The sequence below is a fragment of the Podarcis tiliguerta genome (assembly GCF_965153285.1).
Source record: "Podarcis tiliguerta genome assembly, chromosome: 1".
NCBI classification, from domain to species: Eukaryota; Metazoa; Chordata; class Lepidosauria; order Squamata; family Lacertidae; genus Podarcis; species Podarcis tiliguerta.
Window position 1 is genome coordinate 120,913,245 of NC_139534.1, and position 24,572 is coordinate 120,937,816.

The following is a 24,572-nucleotide window of genomic DNA, read 5'->3' on the forward strand; positions in this document are numbered from 1 at the left end:
AGGAAGCTCACCTAAGATTCCCAGCAACTGGGATTCAAGAGCATGTTGCATTTTTTTAGCAGTTTCCTCTTCTGAAGTTAAAAGGAGCCATGATGGCCAAATTGCCTTCCCCACTGACTTGACCACAGAGCAACTGCCATTACTGCAATGGTGGCGCTGTGGTCTAACCCACCAAACCTCTTGGGCTGGCTGATTGCAACATTGGCAGTTCAAATCCGTGCAACGGGGTGAGCTCCAGTTGTTCTGTCCCAGCTCCTGCCAACCTAGCAGTTCGAAAGCATACCAGCTCGAGTAGATAAATAGGTACCACTGTGGTGGGAAGGTAAATGGCATTTCCGTGCACTCTGGCACTCATCAAGGTGTCCTGTTGCACCAAATGCGGTTTAGTCATGCTGGCCACATGACTCAGAAAAGCTTTCTGCGGACAAACACAGGCTCCCTCAGCAGGGATGAGTGCTGCACCCCAAAGTCAAATTCAACTGGACTTAATTGTCCAGAGGTCCTTTACCTTTTTACCTTACTTTACCTTCCCCTCGGGTCACTTCCACTCCATGCTAGTGAAGCAATGCTAAAATGGTAAAAGCAATACTAAAAGCATAGACTGAATTTAATTGTTCTTGCTTCCCGCTGAACTCCATGGGACTCTGAAAACGTAATCAGTGGTACAAAACATGGGAGTAGTACAGAGGTTGTACTTTTTAAATAAACAGAGGGCACATAAAGTGGAAAAATAAATGTTTTGCTGCATATATGCCATTTTTTAAGTGATCTGTGATGTTACACATGTGAATTACTTTAGAATGCCGGTGTGTTCTGTATTGACAAGAATAGTGATAAGTCAAGATTGGATCTGTCCCAGTGATTTCAAAAGCTCTTTGAGGTTGGAAGGGCATTTTTATCTAGGAGAAAGCAGTAGATAAGGAAACTGAAAGGTTAAGCAAAAGAGATGGAGGGCTTTCAAATTTAAGTGGGTCCTCGGACGAAAAACAAGGTACCTATCATCTCTAAGGCATAAACACATTTCTGTTTCACTCGAGCTCTTTTTGGCCTCTGACCTGCCCCATTAATCACATCGGGAAATGTGTCTTTCCCAGTTGCCTTTGCTTGAATGTTCTGCCGCTTAGCAGTCTCAAAAGGACAGAAATGAAAGAATGGGTTTTCTAAGCAAAAGCAGCTTGCTCTCCAAGGTTAAATTGGGGGCACTTCCAAATTGTCACCATTTTGGGGCGGGGTTCAGACATATACCAGAAAATTCAGGTTGCACGGTTTGGAGCTCTTGCACAACGACCCTGCTCCCCCACCCTGCAAAAAAAACAAACTTTATGCAACATGGAAAATGAGGAGAATAGGGGTCTCCCCATGACCTTCAATGCCTCTAACAAACTGCAGCTCCCAGAATTCTTTGGCAAAATCTGACAAAAGGATCACCTATCGAAGTGGGCATTCTTGGCCAAACTTAAATATTGCAATGGAACACCAGTGAATGCCTTTAAAGGACCCGAGTTGAACAGCAAAGAAATCATCAGCATTAACAACAGCAAATCCCTCTGCCTCAAGAGCCCCAACCACCACCTGTCTCCTCAATGCCTGTGTCTCCTGCTCCTTTGGGCATTTAAAAATTATTCCCTGACGTCATGTCACTTGAGTGGCAACGTTGGGAGCCTTTTATATACCTTAGAAAGGCTCTTGGTAGGAGCCGACATGATTTATGTTTCAGAATGGTTCTTCAGCTCCTGGAAAGCGGAGCCACGCCAAGTCTCAGGCTTCTTCTGTCGGCCTTGCCCATTGTGTCCAGCCTCTGAGGTTACATCTCCCATCTTTGTCAACAAAAAGGCCGCTGTACGCTTGGCCAGCTCTGGATGCAGTTCTTTGTCTGCCATTGGTACCCTGCTCACATCATTCATGGCACTTGAATAAAAATGACCCCTTGCAGGAGAAAACCAAGTGGTGGGGGGAGAGAGAGAGGAGGAGGAGGAGGAGGAAGGGAAAAAGGCCTCTTTATATTCCCCGGCCTTTGAATGGGGCAACTTAACAATGAAACTGGCCCTTAGCAAAGCCAAAAGTAGTCCAAAGTAAATAAACAAACTGCCCTGCTTTTTGCTACAAATAAGCAACGTCCGAAGTGTGGAAGATGTAGGGCTGTGTTGGTGGAGGGAGACCTTGGGGTTTCAGGCAAGGGAAAGCTGGAAGCTGCAAGTCAGAGATGCAAAGAAAAAGAAAACGAGTGGCTCTCTCAAGTGCCGTCCTTCTCCCTCGCAGGCTCCTGTTTGCCAAGCTACGCACGTAGGACTGAAAAACTGCTTTGTCACAGGAAGTTATGGTGTGGAAGGAAACAGAATTAAAGGGATTTTCTTTGCCTCCTTCTCCCTGCTGAAAGTGAATGAGGGCTTCTTGCCTCGTCTTTAAATTGGGGTGCCTCCAAGTCACACTGAATTCCCACCAAGGCAAATTGTGTGGGTGGGTGCTTTCTGGTGGTGATAAGCAAAATGTTCACACACACACCAGTTCAATCTGTTTCAATAGCGGAGGGTGAGGGAGGATGTGAGAATCTCAGAAACTGCTGCAGGCACCACAAGATACCAATTTCTCAGAAGAGAACCCGGTGATGCAAAAAAATACCCCCCCAAAAAACTAACAAAGATAGAGACAAAACAGCAGGAAACACCCTCCCCCCCAACAGAAAAACAGCCTGCCAGGCCGGGGGCATAGAGGTGCCCAGAGGCACCACATTGGGGGGCCCATATATAAATGCAAAGGCATGTATGTGTTATGAAGGCTTATTCTTACAACGTTAAACCTCTTCCCTGTTGTGAGTGAAATGAAAGGAAGGCACATGGAAGGTTGTATGTCAACAACTATTCTGACACTGCTGGGGACTTTAGGATTCTGGTGACTCTCTTAATCCTCTTCACTGATACAATAAAAATCTTCTTAGAAGTCCAAGGGTCTATGCATACACAGGCCCAAATTAAGGGCCCGTGAGTGTTAGGGTGGTCAAATGTAAGGCATTATTGATTCCCTCCCTCCCTCTCTTTTTTCTTTTCCTTCTCCTCCTGCGATGAGGCTACATTTTAATATTTTAATGTTCCATTATTTTAATGTTGTATTATATTTTTGTTTTTAAGTTGTAATCATTCATCTTGTTTTTATTATTGCTTGTAAGCCGCTCTGAGCCCGGCCTTGGCTGGGGAGGGCGGGGTATAAATAAAAAATATTATTATTATTATTAATAATAATAATAATAATAATAATATTGAGGATCGTCTTCTCTGTTAGAATTATTATTGTTTATAAAATGTGTATACTGCCCTTCATCTGAAGATCCCAGGGAGATTCACAACATAAAAATACAAAATGAAGGTGTCAGGTGAGCTTCCCTGGGGAAAACGTTCCACAAACGGGGAGCCACTGCAAAAAAACCCTGTTCTCGTGTTGCCACCCTCCAGGCTTCTCGTGGAGGAGACTCACAAAGAAAGGCCTCAGATGAGGATTACAGGGACCAGATTGGTTCATACGGGGAGAGGCAGTCTCCTCTTTTTTTTTGGTGATGTGGCTACTACTACCAGGGATGGCCCATCCTGTTTGGCTGCCTGAGACGAAACAGGAAGGTGCCACTACCACCCTGCTGCTGCTGCCAACCCACCCCCTGCCAAAGCCTTGCTTGCTGGAGTCGTGTGGCAGTAGCTTCTGGTGAAATCTCGCTAGAACTCTCACGAGATCTCACTGGAAGAAGCTGCCACCTCAGCCATGCAACCCTGAGCCAGGCAGCAGGGGTGCGTGGGACTCCTGTGGGGACATCACCCTGCATGATTCCGCCGCCTGGGGCAGCCGCTTCAATCCATTTCATGGGTGGGCCGGCCTTAACTACCATATCTGGGCAAGTCCCCCTCAGATTCTATGAGCCAGCCACCTCACTTTCTTCTGGTTTTAGTCTTCTGGTAGAAAGTCAACTGATCTCCTTGGCAGGTTTTGAATAAACAAACACAAATTTATTAATGGTAACGTAAAAGGTAAAGGTAAAGGTACCCCTGCCCGTACGGGCCAGTCTTGACAGACTCTAGGGTTGTGCGCCCATCTCACTCAAGAGGCCGGGGGCCAGCGCTGTCCGGAGACACTTCCGGGTCATGTGGCCAGCGTGACATCGCTGCTCTGGCGAGCCAGAGCCACACACGGAAACGCCGTTTACCTTCCCGCTAGTAAGCGGTCCCTATTTATCTACTTGCACCCGGGAGTGCTTTCAAACTGCTAGGTTGGCAGGCGCTGGGACCGGACAACGGGAGCGCACCCCGCCGCGGGGATTCGAACCGCCAACCTTTTGATCGGCAAGCCCTAGGTGCTGAGGCTTAGACAGATAAATTGAGGATCATTGCAATTCGATAATATACAGAAATTAACATGTATTTAAAAACCAGAGAGAAGAACTGAGGGAAATCTGGGAGGGGGGAGGGAAAATTAGAGGGGGGGAACAAGGACGATATGTTTTTGATAAATTGTTATGTTGAAATTTTCAATAATTTATTTTTTTTAAAAAAAAGAAAGTCCTGTGCTGTGAATGCATTTTAAATGTGTGGCATGGATCTGGCCAGTGACTGGCTCAAGATTTGCCCAGGAGCTTCATGGCTCAGTTGGGATTTGACCTCTGGTGTCCCCGGTCCTAGTCTAATGCTCTAACTACTACACCACACTATGTCAGGCATTTCCTTAGCCTCCTACATTGCAGGCTATAGATTGTGGCTCTCATTCATGTTACTAGATGGTTACCAAAATGAATTCTCCATATGCATATGGAAAGGTCTTGAAGGGTCTGACACTCCAAACCAAAGGCCCCTAAGTGGAACCGCGACTTGTACTTCCTCCCAAGAGTCTAAAAATTAACACTGTTCTATTTTAGAGCGCTGGGTCTCAAAGAGGCAGGGAGTGTCGCCAGATGTAAAATCAGCAGAATGGGGGGAAATTTCCTTTTAAGGATATTAAACACCAGCCTAACAAGGGCACCCGCAGAACTGCTAATTATTATCCACCGAAAGTGAGAGCGGAAGAAGCCACAGAGTTCTTTCTAGACACGTATTTCTGTGCTATCCTCTTCTTTCACTGAAATGCGGAAAATACTCGTATCAAAGTTTGGTCATGTGCAAAATACACAATACTATTTGCATGTTTCCCCCTCTCATTCGTTTTGTTTTGGATCATTGAAAGATATTATAATCCAGACTCTGCTTGAAGCTCTTTCAGGACACTCTAATCCGCTTTTCATCAACATTGTTAAAAATTGTATACCACCCTTCATCCATAAATCTAAGGTGGTTCAAACTTCCCATTTTCCATTCATCACTATGGTTGCCAGACTCCAGGTCTGGCCTGAAGTCTCCAGGTGTTTCCGGCTTCCTCCAGGTGGCAGGTGGAGGGCTTGAAGCTCCAGATGGGCCTTTAACAACAACAAAGGTGTGGTGGAACACCTGTACAGTGGTACCTCGGGTTAAGTACTTAATTCGCTCCAGAGGTCCGTTCTTAACCTGAAACTGTTCTTAACCTGAAGCACCACTTTAGCTAATGGGGCCTCCTGCTGCTGCCGCGCTGCCGGAGCACGATTTCTGTTCTCATCCTGAAGCAAAGTTCTTAACCTGAGGTAATATTTCTGGGTTAGCGGAGTCTGTAACCTGAAGCGTATGTAACCTGAAGCGTATGTAACCCAAGGTACCACTGTATTGCATGCAAAAGATTCAAGGCTCAGCATCTCACAAGGTAACAAGAAAGGCCTGTGCTTACTGCTCAAGACTCAGGAGAGCTGCATAAACAATGCTATCGTGTCAGGCTAGGGCTGGGGAGAGCCAAGCTTAAATTCCTGCTCAGCTTACTGGGTGATTTGGGGCTTTGTTTTCTCCCAGCCTAGCCTACCACACAGGGTTGCTGTGAAGACAAAAGTGGGGAGGGACCATGCAAATTGTCTTCTTCTCCTTGCAAGAAAGGTGGGGTAGCTATATAACGAACAAAAAAGTATGATCTGGTATAAGGCAGCATCATATGTTCCTAAAAGTAGCCTTCTGCAACCAGTGCGAATTTTTCATAATTCGTTCTAATTTTTAAACTGTTTTGCAGAATTTATTACTGTATTTGCTAATCTCCAGCAAAGCTTTGCAGAGCTTTGAACCGCCAGCCCCCTGAAAACTGATTTAGTCACCTCTTGTACTTTTCAGCAAGCACGGCCAAACACTTTCAATCACATTTTCATTACCCAAAGGACTAGAAACTGGCTTTAAAAAAGAGAGTAATAGCTGAGATTTAGGAAACCAAATCCCACTGCATCATGTGTTTTTTCGGTGCATCAGTCTAGATTATGATGGCAGAATCCAACCTTGCTTCTTCTGCTTTTTTGGTCATCACTGAGAATTTGCCCTACGACAGGCAGAGAGGGGTGCTGCGTTAAAAACCTCTTACACTCCCTTCTCAAGCATGAATGAAAGAAATCAGTCAAGCCCTGATTATGAGCATTTGTTTCTCCTTTTTTTTTTCATAGCCAGCTCCACATGCAAAGATTCGGTTCAAGGAGCATTCGAATCACAGCTGTCAGCTCAGAAACAAGAGTCTGGGGTGGGTTTCTTTCTGTGGGGGGTGGGGTGGGGAGCAGGACACTGGCATTGTGTGAGGGTTGCTATGGCGATTCCAACAGAGGGGTTGCTTAATGGCCTGTATTCCCAGGAAATGTCTCAGAGAGAGGAACTGGAGCTATCACTTAGCAAAAAACAACCATCAAACCACTCCACCCCCTCATATTTTCATGAATGGCATCTCTGTGGAGAATTTTTCTAAGCTGCTTCCCTTTAGAAAGAAGTGGGGGAACCAAGCTGTTTGAAGAGCACCTAGTACTCTTATCATACAAGGAAGAGGCGATATGGCCCATCCAGATAAGCAAAATAGGCTTCCAGGTGGCTCAAAGATAATAATAATAATAATAATTGACTATGGGACATGTTAGCTGGATAGCATAGGTTTATAAAATACTTCCTTTTGCAGGAGACGCCGCCAAGATGAACGACACGGTCACCATCCGATCAAGGACGTTCACGACCAATAGGCTGCTTCAGAGTAAGCAGATGGTGATAGATGTTCTTCATCCTGGAAAGACCACTGTTCCCAAAACTGACATTCGTGAAAAGTTCGCCAAAATGTACAAGACAACCCCAGATGTCATTTTTGGAACACTCACCTTAGTGCTAACTAACCCGATGTTATTTTACTCACCCAGAAGTGAAAAATGAGTTGATTTTTTTAGTAGTGGATTGTAAAGAGCAAGGCTTCCGAAAACCAGCAGTCATGGTTTGTTTTGTTATGCCTGAGTTGGAGAAGACACTATTGATGAGGTGCTGGCGTTTCGCAATATCTGGCTAGCCAGGAGGGTAGCAGAAGAGCACCAAATTGTTTTGTTCACAAGGTGGGGAACATTTCATTTTCCTATGCGCTGGACCACAAAGGTAGGCAGTGTTCTAGGTATGCTATCACGACGCGTAGCAATTTTTCTCTAGAGAGTGACAGAAGGGACACTATGTGGTTTTGTTCTCCGCTCTTCTGTACTCCGCTGAAGTGGAAAATGAGATGAAGTACAGATAGCTGATCTTGAAAAGTGGGGCTGCTTCAGAATGAGCCATTGTATTTTTGCTACTTCTAGTGGGGAAGAGAATCATTTCCCAGGAATAAGATCCCAACATATAGCCATTTCACAAATGCTCCCTGCATTGATTTGCTTTGATGCAGCACCATCTATCTTCCACACAAACAAATCATAATGGATGCTCATTAAATAGCCAACATAATCTAATCTCCCTGCTGACAAATCTGGATGATCAATAAACAGGTTGTCTGAAAGCACCCTGAATGTGAGATTATGGACACATAGAGTAGTAGCTGATGGTGACGAGCGAGGCTTTCTGAAAGCCAGCTCTTATATTTTCCTGCACTGAGGCTATAGCAGTATTTTCTTCTCCCAAGTATGAGCTCCTAAGGGTCACCAACCTTTCTGGGCCACTGGGCACATTTACAAACTGGAGAAACTGTAATGGGCATCATCCCACACCCAAGTGCACCTGCAATCACCATGTTAAAGGTAAAGGTAAAGGGACCCCTGACCATTAGGTCCAGTCATGGCCGACTCTGGGGTTGCGGCACTCATCTCGCTTTATTGGCCGAGGGAGCCGGCGTACAACTTCCGGGTCATGTGGCCAGCATGACTAAGCCGCTTCTGGCGAACCAGAGCAGCGCACGGAAACGCTGTTTACCTTCCCGCCGTAGCGGTACCTATTTATCTACTTGCACTTTGATGTGCTTTCGAACTGCTAGGTTGGCAGGAGTTGGGACCAAGCAACAGGAGCTCACCCCGTCATGGAGATTCGAACCGCTGACCTTCTGATCGGCAAGTCCTAGGCTCTGTGGTTTAACCCACAGCGCCACCCACGTCCCTTCTAAGCACCATGTTGGCAACCCCTAAATTGTAGCAATTTCCAGCTACCAATACAAATAGCATTAATGCACCAGCTTTGTTCCCCCTAGAAAGAGACAATATATGGGTAAGAGAGTTACTGTATTTTTCGCTCTATAAGACGCACCAGACCATAAGACACACCTAGTTTTTGGAGGAGGAAAACAAGAAAAAAAATATTCTGAATCTCAGAAGCCAGAACAGCAAGAGGGATCGCTGCGCAATGAAAGCAGTGATCCCTCTTGCTGTTCTGGCTTCTGGGATAGTTGCCCAGCCTGCATTCGCTCCATAAGACACACACACATTTCCCCGTACTTTTTAGGAGGGAAAAAGTGAGTCTTATAGAGCAAAAAATACAGTAATTTTGGAGGGTTTGGGGTCTTTTTTTTTTTGCAAACAATCACAGTCTGCTGTGCCTGGCCCTGAGAGGCAGAATATTTGCAAGGAATGAAGTAAAGGGACTCAGCCATTTCTGGCCACCATGAAGAGTGAGTGCACACAAAACATTTGCTGTGACACTTGAGAGCAGGAATATTAGGGATAGCATATCCTGTTTCTATAGGCACTTGTGCACCCCTCTCTATCCTTCATCCAAGAAGCATTATTGGGGTGCAAGGACGCATTCCAGCCAGGTAAGAATGAAAACGAAACCCTCTCAAAGAGGGTGCGAAGCAGGGCTGGTAAGGGTCTGGCTGTCGAGGGGGAGAGTCCTAAGAGCCAAAGAGAGCCTCTCCCACCCCAATCTGTTTCATTCAGAATTTATTCACACTCTTTGAAGACCTTAGCTATTACCTCAGTGCAACCACAGGCAGAGATTGCCATCTGGTGGTAGACTTGTGAGGTGTTTTCATACTGAAGTTGCAATGACTGTGGCTGATCCCTGACATATAATCACTTTTCTCGTTCTTTTGGGAAAAAGAGCTGGCTTTAATTTTTTAGGCAGATACAGGAGGGCATGAAACATCACCCTTGGTGGAATAGCCTGCTGTCATGCCCATTGAGTCAGGGGTACCTTTACCTTTACTACGGCTTGTAAGAGGAAACTCCACAGTTCAGCGATGCCCTGTGTGAACAAATACTTCCTTTTGTCTGTCCAGAATTTTTCAATATTAGGCTGCATTTGACCCCAAGTTAAGGGAAAAACTTTACTTCATCCATTTTCCAGCCACAGTGATCTCAGTTGGTTTAATGTAATGTATTACACAGCAGCTGCCTCTGAATACAGCTCAGAAGCCTCAATTAGCACAAAACACAGCTGCTGCACCTCCAACTGGCACTACTCGTTTTACACCAGTTGTAAAATAAACAAACAGAAAGCCTTCACTGGCTACCTGTTAACTTCTGATCCTAATTTAAGGGACCTAAAACAGCTTGGGGCTCAAGCAGCTGCTCCCACTTCAACCTGCTTGTACTTTAAGGCAAGAGTGGGCAACCTGAGACCAAGCAGCCAAATCGTAGAATTGTAGAGTTGGAAGGGACCCCAAGGGTTATGTAGTCCAGCCCCCCCCCCCTTGCAATGCAGGAATCTCAGCTAAAGCATTCATGACAGACGGCCATCCTACCTCTGCTTAAAAACCTGCAAGGGAGGAGAGTCCACAATGCAACCCTGCAAGCCTTTCCTTCAGCAGGGATCCTGTTTTGCATCCTCCTTTGGTGCTTTTGCTCAGCTGCAATGTGTCCTTGAGATCTGGCAATGCCTTGATGGCAGGTGGGGCGTTGGGGTGTGTGTGTGGAAAGAAGACGCGGGTGGCACTGTGGTGTAAACCACAGAGCCTAGGGCTTGCCGATCGGAAGGTCGGCGGTTCGAATCCCCGTGACGGTTTGAGCTCCCATTGTTCGGTCCCAGCTCCTGCCCACCTAGCAGTTCGAAAGCACGTCAAAGTGCAAGTACAGTGGTACCTTGGGTTACATACGCTTCAGGTTACATACGCTTCAGGTTACACACTTCGCTAACCCAGAAATCGTGCTGGGTTGTGTGTGTGGAAAGAAGCCTACTGTACAAAAGGTAAATTCAACACTCGGCTCCCTTCTACTTCTGGCCCTGATGCGCACACTCTAATAAAAAATTTAAGGTCTTATATATATAAGGGTGGCGGGTGGGACGCGGGTGGCGCTGTGGGTTAAAGCCTCAGCGCCTAGGGCTTGCCGATCGAAAGGTCAGCGGTTCGAATCCCCGCGGCGGGGTGCGCTCCCGTTGTTCGGTCCCAGCGCCTGCCAACCTAGCAGTTCGAAAGCACCTCCGGGTGCAAGTAGATAAAAAGGGACCGCTTACTAGCGGGAAGGTAAACAGCGTTTCCATGTGCGGCTCTGGCTCGCCAGAGCAGCAATGTCACGCTGGCCACGTGGCCCGGAAGTGTCTTCGGACAGCGCTGGCCCCCGGCCTCTTTGAGTGAGATGGGCGCACAACCCTAGAGTCTGTTAAGACTGGCCCGTACGGGCAGGGGTACCTTTACCTTTATATATAATAAATGTTCATAAATGTACCAACCAAGCACGTACATAGATATGTGGACCACATGTCTGGAGCAGCACAGGAAAACCGTCCTGAAACCATTTTGACTCCCAAACTGACCAAATGTTTTTCTGCAAGGAGGGAGGGGGTGAGGGAACCTTCCCATTGTCTCAGGAATTGGGTGATCACCATCTCAAAGGAATGGGCAGACTACCAGGAAAGGCAATCAGGTAAGGCATTATCAGATAACCAGGCAGACACGTAAAACAACAACATTCACATTCCTGTTGTAGACCGCCTTTTCTGTGATGTTTGTGGGGGGGTGGTCTTGGGTTACACCCCTTCTGTGATGTATGTATGATGTATGGAGGGGTGGTCTTACGCTCCAGGGCAGGGAATTTAAAATGTCTATATAAGGGCAGGCACACCTTTGTTCTGGGTTCCTCCTCCTTTCCTGCGTGTGAGGGGAGCACCCTGTTGCAACAGCTTTAATAAAGATCAGGCTTACCAGCTGCTTTGCTTCTCAATATTCTCTGGTTGGCCTTTGTTATTTTCTCCTACTGATAGGGAACCCACTTAAGGACTCTATATGGGCTCTTGGATACCCCATAAGGAAGAGGGGCAGATTTTGTTTACAACAACACATGGGATGTAGCCCCTGGAAAGCTGCCTGGAATGAAATGTGGCCCTGCACCAGTGGTGTAGCAATGGGGGTGCAGTGGGTGGGGGCCGCCCTGGGTATCCCCACTGAGGGGGGTGACAAAATGGTGGGCGATGAAGGAGCAGGTTACCCAAACCTGACTGTGCAGTCACCCGAACTACAAAGAAATGCAGCCTTTTGGGACTTTACCAATTGGTTGGGTGAGCGTTGCTTCCGGAGAGGGAGGAAGGAGTCAAAAGACACCACAGTCAGTTCAGAGAAAGAGTTATTTATTTCTGCTCTCCGGAGCAGCAGAAAGGCACTTGCATGGTCAGTTCACAGCAAGCCCAAAGAAAGAGAGATTTCACACAGTATATATATCCTTTCTGATCCCCTTGCCCCCTCCCCAGGAATCCAGCTACGTCAGCTTATACACGTAAGTTTGACATCCATGACCATAAACAGATGTTCCTGTTTCTGTACTCTTGACCATAAAAGGATGTTCCTTCCTGTACTCCTGACCATAAAAGGATGTTCCTGTTCCTGTATTCCTTATAAGAAGGGTCACTCAGCTATAGGAGTTTCCCTTGACGCCGTCTCTATCTCCAGCCGTGGGGGCTGACAGACTCTGTCTTGAAGAGTCTGTGCGTCAGTGTGTCAAGATAAGATAAGCCCCAGCTCTGCCGTCTCGTCTCCACTTCGGAACTGTCAAGGTCATCCATTAAGTGTCACAGACTGATAAAGGGGAAGGCTCTGTTTATGCAGCTAAGTTTGTGTCTATACAGCTCAAGCTAGTGGATTTTAGCTAATGATTCCTTGGAGAAAGAATTGGGGAAATTTGGGGCCCAGTTCGGGTGACTGCAGGCAGGTTTGGGTAACCTGTTCCTTCAGCGGCACTCACAGCAGGGCATGCAGCATGCCCGAGCCACGCGTCTCTCCTGGGAGTGGCGCACTGGCTTGAGCGCCCGCAGGCTCCACACTGCCCCAAACAGTCCGCCCATTGCCTCCCCCTCAGCTGTAGGGCGGCTGAGTGGGAGGAAGCAGGCAGACTCCTCGGAGGCCCTGTGGTGCCCCTGTGGGCAGCTGGCCTCGACCCGGGCACAGGGCGCGCTCGCCACCCCAGGCACCCGATCGGCTTGCTCCACCACTGCCCTGCACCTGCTTTATCGTCTCCACAAGCCCGTAGGTCTCTAGGACCTACCATAGGTCAGTTGGCTAGAGAGCATGGTGCTGGTAATACCAAAATCGCAAGTTTGATTCCCGTATGGGACAGCTGCATATTCTTGCATCGCAGGGAGTTTCAGCTACATGATCCTCAAGGTCCCTTTCAACTCTACAATTCTATAAGTCTCTTCCATCTGCATTGAGATAAACATTAGCTAAGCAGAGGCATGCTAGCTATGGAATACCCCTGCAAAGAGATCTTGCCTGGCAAAAATATTATCCTTTAGGTGCTGGACATTTTTATTTACCCAGCTACTTTAATTAGCCAGCTTGCAGATTTTTACCTGTTGCTTTTATTTTGTGTACCACTATGCGCTTCATTTTTAAGCTTGTCTGCCACCTCGACATCTCGTCTGATGAAAGGTGGCATACATACACACACACACACACCTTTGATGAATGTGCCATGCCTCCTTGTGGTACTTTTAAAACGACGGCTCTGCATGATTAAAGAGCTTGCCCCCTCCGTGCTGTCACAGCAAGGGTGATAAGGTTGCCAGTCCTCCCTGCTCCAAAGTAACCCCTTTGTTCCGTTGGGTGACAGAGTGATATTTTATTTTCGCAGCAGACAAACACGCAGATTGCCAAATCTGACTTCACTGACAAGCAGGCAGTAACTGGCAAACGTAGCTGCCAATGATGTCAGATGCACCCCAGACAGCTTACAACATGTCAAGCAGTTAAAAGTAAAACACTATAATTTGTTCTTTTAACGGCTGCTGTCCCTTTTATGCCGATGACCTGCAGCTCAGCTTTTCTTCTTCTGATCGACTTTCATAGAATCATAGAGTTGGAAGAGACCACAAGGGCCATCGAGTCCAACCCCCTGCCAAGCAGGAAACACCATCAGAGCACTCCTGACATATGGTTGTCAAGCCTCTGCTTAAAGACCTCCAAAGAAGGAGACTCCACCACACTCCTTGGCAGCAAATTCCACTGTCGAACAGCTCTTACTGTCAGGAAGTTCTTCCTAATGTTTAGATGGAATCTTCTTTCTTGTAGTTTGGATCCATTGCTCCGTGTCCGCTTCTCTGGAGCAGCAGAAAACAACCTTTCTCCCTCCTCTATGTGACATCCTTTTATATATTTGAACATGGCTATCATATCACCCCTTAACCTCCTCTTCTCCAGGCTAAACATGCCCAGCTCCCTTAGCCGTTCCTCATAAGGCATCGTTTCCAGGCCTTTGACCATTTTGGTTGCCCTCCTCTGGACACGTTCCAGTTTGTCAGTGTCCTTCTTGAACTGTGGTGCCCAGAACTGGACACAGTACTCCAGGTGAGGTCTGACCAGAGCAGAATACAGTGGCACTATTACTTCCCTTGATCTAGATGCTATACTCCTATTGACTTTCATCTTCCCTTCTCATATAACGATGGTTGCCTTGCAGCTCTTCCTTGCTGTAAGTTCCCCACTCATCTTAAGCTTACCATATCCAAAACTGTTGATTTGTTCTCCTTCTGCACTAAATTTTTTCTCTCGTGCTGGGTAATACTTCTATTCTTGGTTCTCTCCCAGTGCAAAACCATGGAGTGGTTGACTCCTTTATCCAAGGCACCAAATTCAAGGCATCTTTGACTCCTTTATTCAAGGCACCAAAAATACATCCCACCGGCCACTGTTAAATTTCCTTCTCCAAAGACAACTCTTCTTTTCCAGCATAACTGCTCTAATTTTCTAATATCCCATTTTATTCCAACTGTGGCTTTTTTCTGTGGGCCCTTCCAGACTAGCGTTTTCGCACAGCTGCGTTTTGCAACAAGGCATTGGTGCAATAATGTTGTATTAGTGGTGGATTTGTATTTAAATGAGGGGCAGACAGGGCCAGTGGCGTAGCGTGGGTTGTCAGCACCCGGGGCAAGGCAAGTAATTTGCGCCCCCCGCTGCACTGTCCCTCCCCCAGATAGTCCCTCGCTCTCTCTCCGCACCGCACCGCACGCCTGGCACCCTCCCCTCCACAGTGGGCGGCGACCCGGCGGCTCGGATCGGATTTGCACAGCCAGCACTGCAGTGAGAGAGAGTGAGTGAGCCAGGTAGGGGCAGAGAGCTGCAAGTGCGAGCCCCCCCCCCGATGTTGCTGCTGGTGCAGCCGGGCCCCCCTGCACCCCCCACGCTACGCCACTGGATAGGGCTCATCAACCTGGGAAGGCAGCCCATCTTGGAGAATGAAAACTGATCCTAAACTTCCACCGCTGTGCCGAAATGCACAAAGCTCCTAAACTAAACACACTCCTTAGATGTTATGAGCAACTGTCTGGCCTAGTTTATGCTTTTCTGGAAGAGTCTCAGTATGATCCTGACTGATTCTGACTTTTAAGAACTCCAGAATATGATTATAGCCCAGGGTAGTATGAAGAGACAGCGTGTGTTATTTGACTCAGAAGATTAAAGGCTAAGGCAAACCTGTCTGGATTTGAAGGTGCGTGGTCAGGTGCCAGGGAGTCTAAGTCTTTAAAAAGGAAGCATATACTGTTTTCACCAAAGCCTCAATTCATATTGAAAGAATCCATTCCGCTCTGATCATAGAATTGTATAATTGGTACCCAAGGGTCATCTAGTCCAACCCCCTGCAATGCAGGAATCTCAGCTAAAGCATCTATGATAAACAGCCACCCAACCTCTGCTTAAGAACCTCCAAGGAAGGAGAGCCCACAACCTCCCAAAAGAGACCGTTCCACTGTCAAGCAGGTCTTACCATCAGCAAACCTTTTCCTGGTGTTGAGTTGGAATCTGCTTTCTTGTAACTTGAAAGCCAGTGTGGTGTAGTGGTTAAGAGCGGTAGTCTCATAATCTGGGGAACCGGGTTCGCGTCTCCGCTCCTCCACATGCAGCTGCTGAGGCCTTGGGCTAGTCACACTTCTTTGAGGTCTCTCAGCCCCACTCACCTCACAGAGTGTTGTGGGGGAGGAAGGGAAAGGAGAATGTTAGCCGCTTTGAGACTCCTTAAAGGGAGTGAAAGGCAGGATATCAAATCCAAACTCTTCTTCTTCTTGAAGCCATTGGTTCGAGTCCTACCCTCCAGAGCAGGAGAAATCAAGGTTGTTCCCTCTTCCATGTGACAGCCCTTGAGATATTGGAAGATGGCTCTCATATCTCCTCTTAGTCTCCTTTTTTTCCAGGCTAAACCTACCCAGCTCCTTCAACTAAGCACTCCTTGGTAAGGCTTAGTTTCCAGACCATTGATCATCTTGGTTGCCCTCCTCTGCACCCATTTCAGCTTGCCAACATCCTTCTTAAATTGTGGTGCCTGGAACTGGACACAGTATTCCTGGCCAAGGCAGAATAGAGTGGTAATTTCCCTTGATCTGGACACTATATTTCTGCTAATGCAGCCTAGATTAGCATTAGCTTTTGCGGGGGGGGGGGGGGAGGTGTTGATGGTTGTTTTTCTCCCAAAATGAGAAGCTTTGAGAACACCTCTTGAGACTCATCGGCAATAACAATGGAGTGAAGGTTCTGACAGATGCAAGTGATTTCAGCACCTAAATGCTTTGCAAACAAAGCCACAGCAAGCTATCATTGGTTCTGCCACCTCCTTTGGGCCAGAGCGTAATAGGCTCTATGCTTTCAAAAAAAAAGCTCTGCTGGATGGCGTAGTGTGGAAGAGATTCCCTCTGGAAACCTGAGCTGCTGGCACTCAATATAGACCAGGGTTTCTTAAACGTGGGTCTCCAGCTGTTTTTGGACTACAACTCCCATCATCCCTAGCTAGCAGGACCAGTGGCCAGAGATGATGGGAATTGTAGTCCAAAAAAACAGCTGGAGACCCACGTTTGGGAAACCCTGGAATAAGCAATACTGACCTAGATGGAACCCATAGACTGGTTCAGCATAAGGCAGCATAAGGCAGCTTCCTATGAGCTTAGTTCTTTGTTCACATACTATTCCTCTAGGTTCTTCTTGCTCAAGTCCATTGCCTGCTCTTCCTTCCCCTCCCCCTTCTGCCTCCTGCTTCTAGACTCTGTCCCTTAGGCTTCCCTGCCTCCTTGGACATCACCCCAGTCCTTAACTATCCCATGTGAGAAGAAGAAGAAGAGGAGTTTGAATTTGATATCCCGCCTTTCACTCCCTTTAAGGAGTCTCAAAGCGGCTAACATTCTCCTTTCCCTTCCTCCCCCACAACAAACACTCTGTGAGGTGAGTGGGGCTGAGAGACTTCAAAGAAGTGTGACTGGTCCAAGGTCACCCAGCAGCTGCATGTGGAGGAGCGGAGACGCGAACCCGGTTCCCCAGATTACAAGTCTACCGCTCTTAACCACTACACCACACTGGCACTGAGATGCTAACCATCCCGAATACTGCTTTGTAATTTTCCTTAACAACTGAATGGTCTGAGGGCCAAAGTAGATGCAACATTAGCTGCAGTTAACATGCACTTTCGTTGCTGCTGGTGTTATAAATCCTCTCTCCAAAGCCAAATCTCACTTTTGCAGGGAAGCCTGCATTGGCACTAACAGGGAATTGGCAGAAAGAAAAAATTTATCCCACCCCTATGGTTCAAAGGCAGCTGCGGCTTCCCTGAAGCTACTATTTACATAACCATAAATGGGCAAGTTCACAGCATTCATGCAATTAATGTCCACATCACACCAGCTCAGCTAAGGACTTTATTGCTACAAGTGCAGTACAATCGAGGCGAATAATATATTATTTTTCAGACACCACAGTCTTTTTCCCACTGGTGTTCCTCCAGCCCAGAGTTTGGGTATTACTGTTAAAGCAAGGATATTGCTCTGCTCCCCTTCAACTTCATTCCCTACAGCAATTCTTCCTCCCCAGGTTCAGAGGCAGAGAAATTCTAATAAAAGATCAGTGTTAAAATAATTGAACAGATGTTTGTAAAGAGCACAGCTCCCGCTGCTTTCAGTTGCCAGATGTTCACTGCTGACTAGCTAGCAAAATGCTCAGACAAGCTGAAAAACTAGTGCCGGTACTTTTTTGTTTCCTCCTACTGCCGCAGGTTAGAGCAAAAATGCTTGCTGGGCATAACGGCTTCTTTGGGGAAATATGGCTGGACCTCTTTCTGGTTTCTGTACCCCATGTTAGATTCGGGCTTCTGTATAACTTTTTAAAAATAAGTGTGCGTAAAAAACACTAAAGTGGTAGTGGAACAAACAGAGCTTTGTAAAATTATAAAGCACATGGAGAAGATGGAAATATTGACATTTTTCTACTCTCATAATACAGTGGTACCTCAGGTTACATACGCTTCAGGTTACAGACTCCGATAACCCAGAAATAGTACCTCGGGTTAAGAACTTTGCTTCAGGATGAGAACAGAAATCGTGCTCCGGCGGCGCGGCAGCAGCAGCAGGAGGCCCCATTAGCTAAAGTGGTGCTTCAGGTTAAGGACAGTTTCAGGTTAAGAACGGACCTCTGGAACGAATTAAGTACTTAACCCGAGGTACCACTGTACTAGAACTTGTGGCTCATCCCAATATTTCATCCTCAAAAAATTGTCCCCCATATTTGTTTAAATTACAGTTCTCCAGCCTTTGCTATAGCCAGTAAGACTGAACAACTTTACACCTTCTCTTCTTAAAACTTTACCTCCATTCACCAGTGTTTCAAACACAACCAGTCGTTTTATTTTCTTCCTATTTACATAAAAACACAAGGCTGTCGTCATGCTGCAGTTCGTACGGCCACCAATAGGTGGCCATCCCAACTCTAACATGACGGCAGGTAGGCAAGTGAACAATGTGGGTGGTACATGGGCCATGTGAGCTGTTTAACGGAAGAGGGGCACATCAATCAACCACTCTCTTAAGTGCTTTCCCCCCCTCCCTTAAACGGTGGTGGGGCTTGTGGTGAGCTGTGAGGGACATGGGGATAGCTAGGAGTTGGAGGGGCAGTTTGGGTGAGCATGAGGGGGTTGGCCAAATGCAGAGGGAGGAGGGGTTAGTGGCGGCAGCCCCTACAAGAACTGAATTTTGCAGTCATTTCAGTTGCACTTGGGTAGATTACAGCCATTTATGATGGGATTGTTCTCTCATGATCGTATATATGGAAATCAAGTAGTTGTTTTTCATTCGTTCATGTGTGTGTAGGCTTGTTTGTGTAGGCTAGCCTTACCCAATCTGGTGTCACCCTAATGTTTTGGCTGCAACTGCTTTCAGCCCTGGCTAGCATGGCTGTTGTGGTTCAACACATCTGGAGGGCATTGCATTGGGGAAGGCTGGCGTGGCCCAACCAGCTTTGCAAGTTCCTTTCTGCACTGCACTCACTCTCTGGCTTGAGGCACAGCACCGTAGAAAGTCCTAATGCTTATCCATGGAAGATGGCAATGTGTAAATGGTGCTGCCTTTCACAGGCTAGATTCTTGACCTTTGATTGCTGCCATCTCTCTATGAAAGCTGCAAGGTCATGCCTCTGTAAGGGGACCAGATAAAAAGAAAGTCAGGGACCCTATCATTTTAATGGGGGATTTTTGCAAATGCAGATTACTTTGCCCCTCCAGGGGAAGCTGCACCTACCAAAATGTCCTGGTCTGCACAACTTTTAAGGGGAACAGGATCTACAATTCCCTTTATCTGGTTAAAGGTAAAGGGACCCCTGACCATTAGGTCCAGTAGTGGCCGACTCTGGGGTTGCAGCACTCATCTCGCTTTATTGGCAGAGGGAGCCGGCGTACAGCTTCCAGGTCATGTGGCCAGCATGACTAAGCCACTTCTGGCGAACCAGAGCAGCACATGGAAACGCCGTTTACCTTCCCGCTGGAGCGGTACCTATTTATCCACTTGAACTTTGACGTGCTTTTGAACTGCTAGGTTGGCAGAAACTGGGACCGAACAACGGGAGCTCACCCTGCTGCAGGGATTCCAACCACAGACCTTCTGATTGGCAAGCCCTAGTCTTTGTGATTTAACCCACGGTGCCACCTGCATCCCTATCTGGTTTATCTGGTTACCCTTGGTTAATTCCAATGGCTTCAAATAGCCTCAACCTGGGCAGCAATCTCTTATCATTCTCTCTTCCCACCCAAACCACACAGTAGCTGGTTACCTAGAACAAGAGTATTTGCTTCTCTCATACCACTCAGAAAGTCATGCAACGAAGTTGTGTGTGTGTGTGTGTGTGTGTGTTCTTTCCTTTTCTTCCCCTTTTGCTATATGCCAGCTCCAGACTGAGAGCCCCGAAGCAGAGGATTGCATTTTGTAGAAGATCCACAGGGTTTAGGGTCCAGCAGAACCAAAGCCTCTGGCATCCCACCCCAAAAGGCAACATTTGGGGATATTTCTATTAGTTACTGCTCCTGCCAGCAGCCCTTTACTGCCCACTTAGGCAGAGACCCCCAAAGCAGTACTTATTCCTGCTGGCAGTGGTTAGCAAAGAGAACACTATGAACCATCCTACAAAACATAGACCACTTATATTGAGGTAGGTAAGCTAGGATTGCAGCCACAGACTAGTGGCTGGTTACACACTTTATATTAATAACACATGACTCAGCTGAAGAATGCTACAGCAGTCCAGAACATGCTTGGGAATTTTATTTAAGAGGGTGTTTAAAATCTCCTTGAGGAATGAAGTCGAAGAAACATTTGAGGTTTATTTATAAATTATCTTATTTGCATAGATCAGGACTTTTGGGGGGGTATAGCCAATAAGCAAAGCAGAGATATTGTTACTTCAAAGTCAGGCTGCCACTCTTCAATGAGACGACAACAGCAACTGATGCTTTCAGTCGAAACAGGATCCGTGAGCTCCATAAATAGAGCATTTCCCGTGAGAAAGAAGAGTTTAGAAAAATAGGACAAGCGCAACAACATACAGTGAGACATATTGCTGTGCAGAAAGCAGTCACATCCACATAAGGATAAAAACTTCTCCCCAGCCTGGGCAAGAGTACCTTTTCTGAACTCCACACCACCGGAATGCAAAATACGAGACAGTAAGGCACCCAATGCCTTCACTGTTTGGGGAGGCAGATAAATCCTTTCTTCTAGGGTAGTTGTAGGTAGGCAAGATATTGTTTCAGCTTATTGATATCACAAAAGCAAGCAACAATCATAAGAAAAATCTAGAATTTGATATTGAATGTCTGTCCCATTCACATGGTATGGGTGTCAAAAATGATGGGCAGATGAGAGGAGTCTCCCCCTTTCTTACCTTTCTGCTCTCCCAGCCTGGCTCACATCTGGTATCAAGAGCCAGGCTAAGGGCAAGAATCTGGGTGGTAATCTACAGAAAGATGAGATGCAGTAACTCAGCAGGCATTTTTTAATGAATATCCATCGTACAGCAACTGCCAAGGACAAAATGTTCCCATTTTTCTTTCCCAAGGGTTTCTAAATTAAACTGCAATTACTATTTTTTACTGCTAGTTTTATTGACCATTTCAGGTTTTTTCCAAAGCTTGTCTGTCACTGGTTATGTAGTGTGAACTGCATATCTATACTGAAGGGTGGCACAGAAATAAATACAGTGGTACCTCGGGTTACAAGCACTTCGGGTTACAGACTCCACTAACCCAGAAGTAGTACCTTGGGTTAAGAACTTTGCCCCAGGATGAGAACAGAAATCGCTCAGTGGCAGCAGGAGGCCCCATTAGCTAAAGTAGTACCTCGGGGTAAGAATGGTTTCAGGTTAAGAACAGACCTCTGGAACGAATTAAGTTTGTAACCAGAGGTACCACTGTAGAAGAAAGTAACATGGTAAAAGCAGAGTGGAATGCAATCTGATCATCTACAAGATATGCCATTCATATTATAACCATTTTACAGATGGATAGCTAAGGGCTTTTCTGCACCATTGCAGTCATTGCCAGTTTGTAGAACACAGTCTAGGTGCCTGAGTTGTGCTTCTCTTGAGGAAATACTAAATCATATACCTGTGTCATATCCTGCCCAGAATTATGGGCACATGGATGTGCACATGGACATGCACATGGACAGCTGATGCTGAACTGGAACAGAAGGGTGGACCAAGATCATTTCTGTTCCCTTCCAAACCTTATGACTTCCACATCCAAGTAAATTTACATTCATTGTGTTAGTCTTAGGTATAAACACAATGGCACTCATGCAACCACACCCAGTAACTCAGGCTTGCTGTCCTAACCATGCAGCTACTAGATAATATTCCCTTTGGAATAAAGAGAAAATCAAACCCAACAGGAATTAGGGATGACTCCACCTTTAAAACACCAACAGAGAACAAACCAGAATCTGCTAATTGAGCTGACACATGCCAGAGGACTCTTCATGCTATGTTATAAAGAAATTGCTACAGGCAGTGTCAGGAAATGAAACAACACTAAGAACAGAGAACACTCTTCCCCCTATGAACTAGACTGGTACTTAGCAGAAGAAACATTATTACAAGAGACACACCTGTCAACAGAAGACAGTCATTTGTCTGTAGTTTTTAATAAGAGGCATGGTGTCAAGGTTAGGCTAGGATGTTGCTATTGGGATATTATTCAGGTTTCTGCAAGAGCAGAATTCAGCTGCCTTTAATATGGTGAGGGCTGCTCACCAGAGAACATTGTCTAGTAAACATACGTACTTTTTCTCTCTTCTCTCAATCGCAGGGGATACTTCTGTCTTGCTAACTTTTCCCACTAAATGGCAGAGCAGACTCCTCTACTGCCCTGTGTCCTATCATGATCTTTTAGACCAGGTGTGGAGGCATTTTCAATGGTTTCCAGTCTGGGGTAGGTTAAAAAAAAGTAGAGATTCAACAAATATCCCTGATGCTTGAGGCACTACTTCCTACTAGATAGCCCATGTTGCTTCGGCATACAGTGGTACCTCGGTTTAAGAACAGCCCTGTTTACGAACTATTCGGTTTACGAACTCCACAAAACCAGAAGTAGTGTTCTGGTTAGCGAACTTTACTTCAGTCTATGAACGGAAGCCGAACGGTGGAAGGCCACCGGCGGTGAGGCCTCATTCGGGAAAGCACACCTCAGTTTAAGAACGGCTTTGGTTCAAGAACAGACTTCCGGAAAGGATTAAGTTCGTAAACAGAGGTACCACTGCACCATGTTTTCGCTTCTTCCATTTTACTCACAAGTTCCAGCTCTTTCCGAACAGCCAGCTGCTCACCACGTTAATAGTATATGAAACTCTCCCTTGTCAAGAAGCATCAATATAAACTAGCATTAAAAACAAGCTGCATGCTAAGCAGCTAACCTTTCTTCTTAGGTTTTACACTTGGCAGATGAGGCTGTAAATAATTAAGACAGAAATGTAGGGCAAGCCTTAATAAATCGCTGTGAGTTATTTCTTGTTCTCTTGATACCTTTTCTGATTAAGTTTCTTGAAAGGCAGGTTTTTAGGGAGCTCCTCCAAGACAGAAGCTTGTCTGACAAAACTGGAACAGAAGTATTATAATTACCACTGCGCTCCTATTATATTTTAAAGTTTTCCCCCCAGAGGAACTGCTCAGAAAGTAGGGCTAGAGGGGAATCTATTAAAGTTATCACAGTAGCAATCAAATTAGCTTTCTATATTGGACACAGCAGCATTCAATACTGGATAATCCAGAGAAAGTTGCATGGTCTACTTTGAATCAAGGCTTGGCTCCAGAATCTGTTTTCAGACCCCCATTCAACCCTGGAAGGAAACGATGGCCCTGAACATGCACAGGGGGCATTCATCTCACAGAACTGAACATAGCCAGTCCTCACACATTTGAGATTAGGGTTTCCAGTTAATAGGATGCGTCATCAAGATAAGTGTTGCCAAGCACAGGAAAATTAACTTTCTATGGAAGACTGCTCCTAAGGAAACATTCTTCCCAATATGTATGACACGATGACTAGCTCATGCCCTGAGAGGTCTATCTCTATTTGTTCTCTTTGTAAACATACTAATCTGCAAGTAGAAATCTAGTTATCTAATCTGAAAATGGGGTAGCCAAATGTATTTTCGCACCTGAAGCAGGAAATCCAAATGGCACCCTCCTCAAAGAAAGAATCCTACCAAAAAAAAACAATTGCCATGCCTTAATGACATTGAATGTCTGCTGTCGGAGGAGACTACTTCCCTGTACCTGAAGCAATTGAACAGAAAAAGAAGGCAGGTCTAAATCCAAAATACTAATTACATGCAAATTATGTTAATGAAACATGAAGCACCTGCTGCAAAAAACATTCTTGTAGGAACAATTTAAAGCAGCTGAAAGAGATGGTACTTCATCCTCTCTCTCCGTGTCTCCCTGCTTCTACTTCTCATACCAAATCACTGGGGAGGGAAGGGATTCAGCTACATACATTTAAGCAGACCATGAAACCACAGGATGGGATAGTGCTGTTGCCTTCAGGTCCTGCTTGCAGGTTTCCCATAGGTATTTGGTTGGCCACTGTGAAACAGGATGCTGGGCTAGATGGGCTACTGGCCTGATCCAGCAGACTCTTCTCATATAAGCATGCAATTTGGCTAACACTGCAATTCTATGTGTACTTTATTGGAAGGGTTCGCTCCACTGAAATCAGTAAGACTTGCTTTCACTTAAAGGTAGAATAGGAGCATTTAGCACTTGCTACATTTAAAGGGGCTATACTATATAGATAATAAAATATTTCCCAGTTCTGTTTATTAGATTCAGACCTTTTAGAAAACTGCTAACCAGAGCCTAAAAATAAGGTGCCTAAATGTTTTCACAAAGCTGTGATGTTCTATTATATGCCACTGTTAGTGATGTTACATTTCCATTCTTTATCGAAAGGTGGGGAAGGCAAATCTTCATTTTAAACATACACCTAGACCAGTTTGCTAAGTACAGAAGAAAAGTGTCATTCTTTCACTGTTATATGGAAAGTCCATTATCAAAAGAAG

The 24,572-nt window shown here is 46.1% G+C and overlaps 1 protein-coding gene across 1 annotated transcript in view; it reads right to left on the reverse strand.

Annotated features, from left to right (window-relative positions):
- Window positions 1-17,380: 17,380 nt before the first annotated feature.
- The window catches only part of XRCC3 (X-ray repair cross complementing 3), a 95,341-nt gene continuing 88,149 nt past the window's right edge, over window positions 17,381-24,572 (reverse strand). The window contains exon 10 of the transcript XR_014510790.1: window positions 17,381-17,646. The gene's annotated coding sequence lies outside the window, so the exon portion shown is untranslated. The remainder of the gene's footprint in view (window positions 17,647-24,572) is intronic.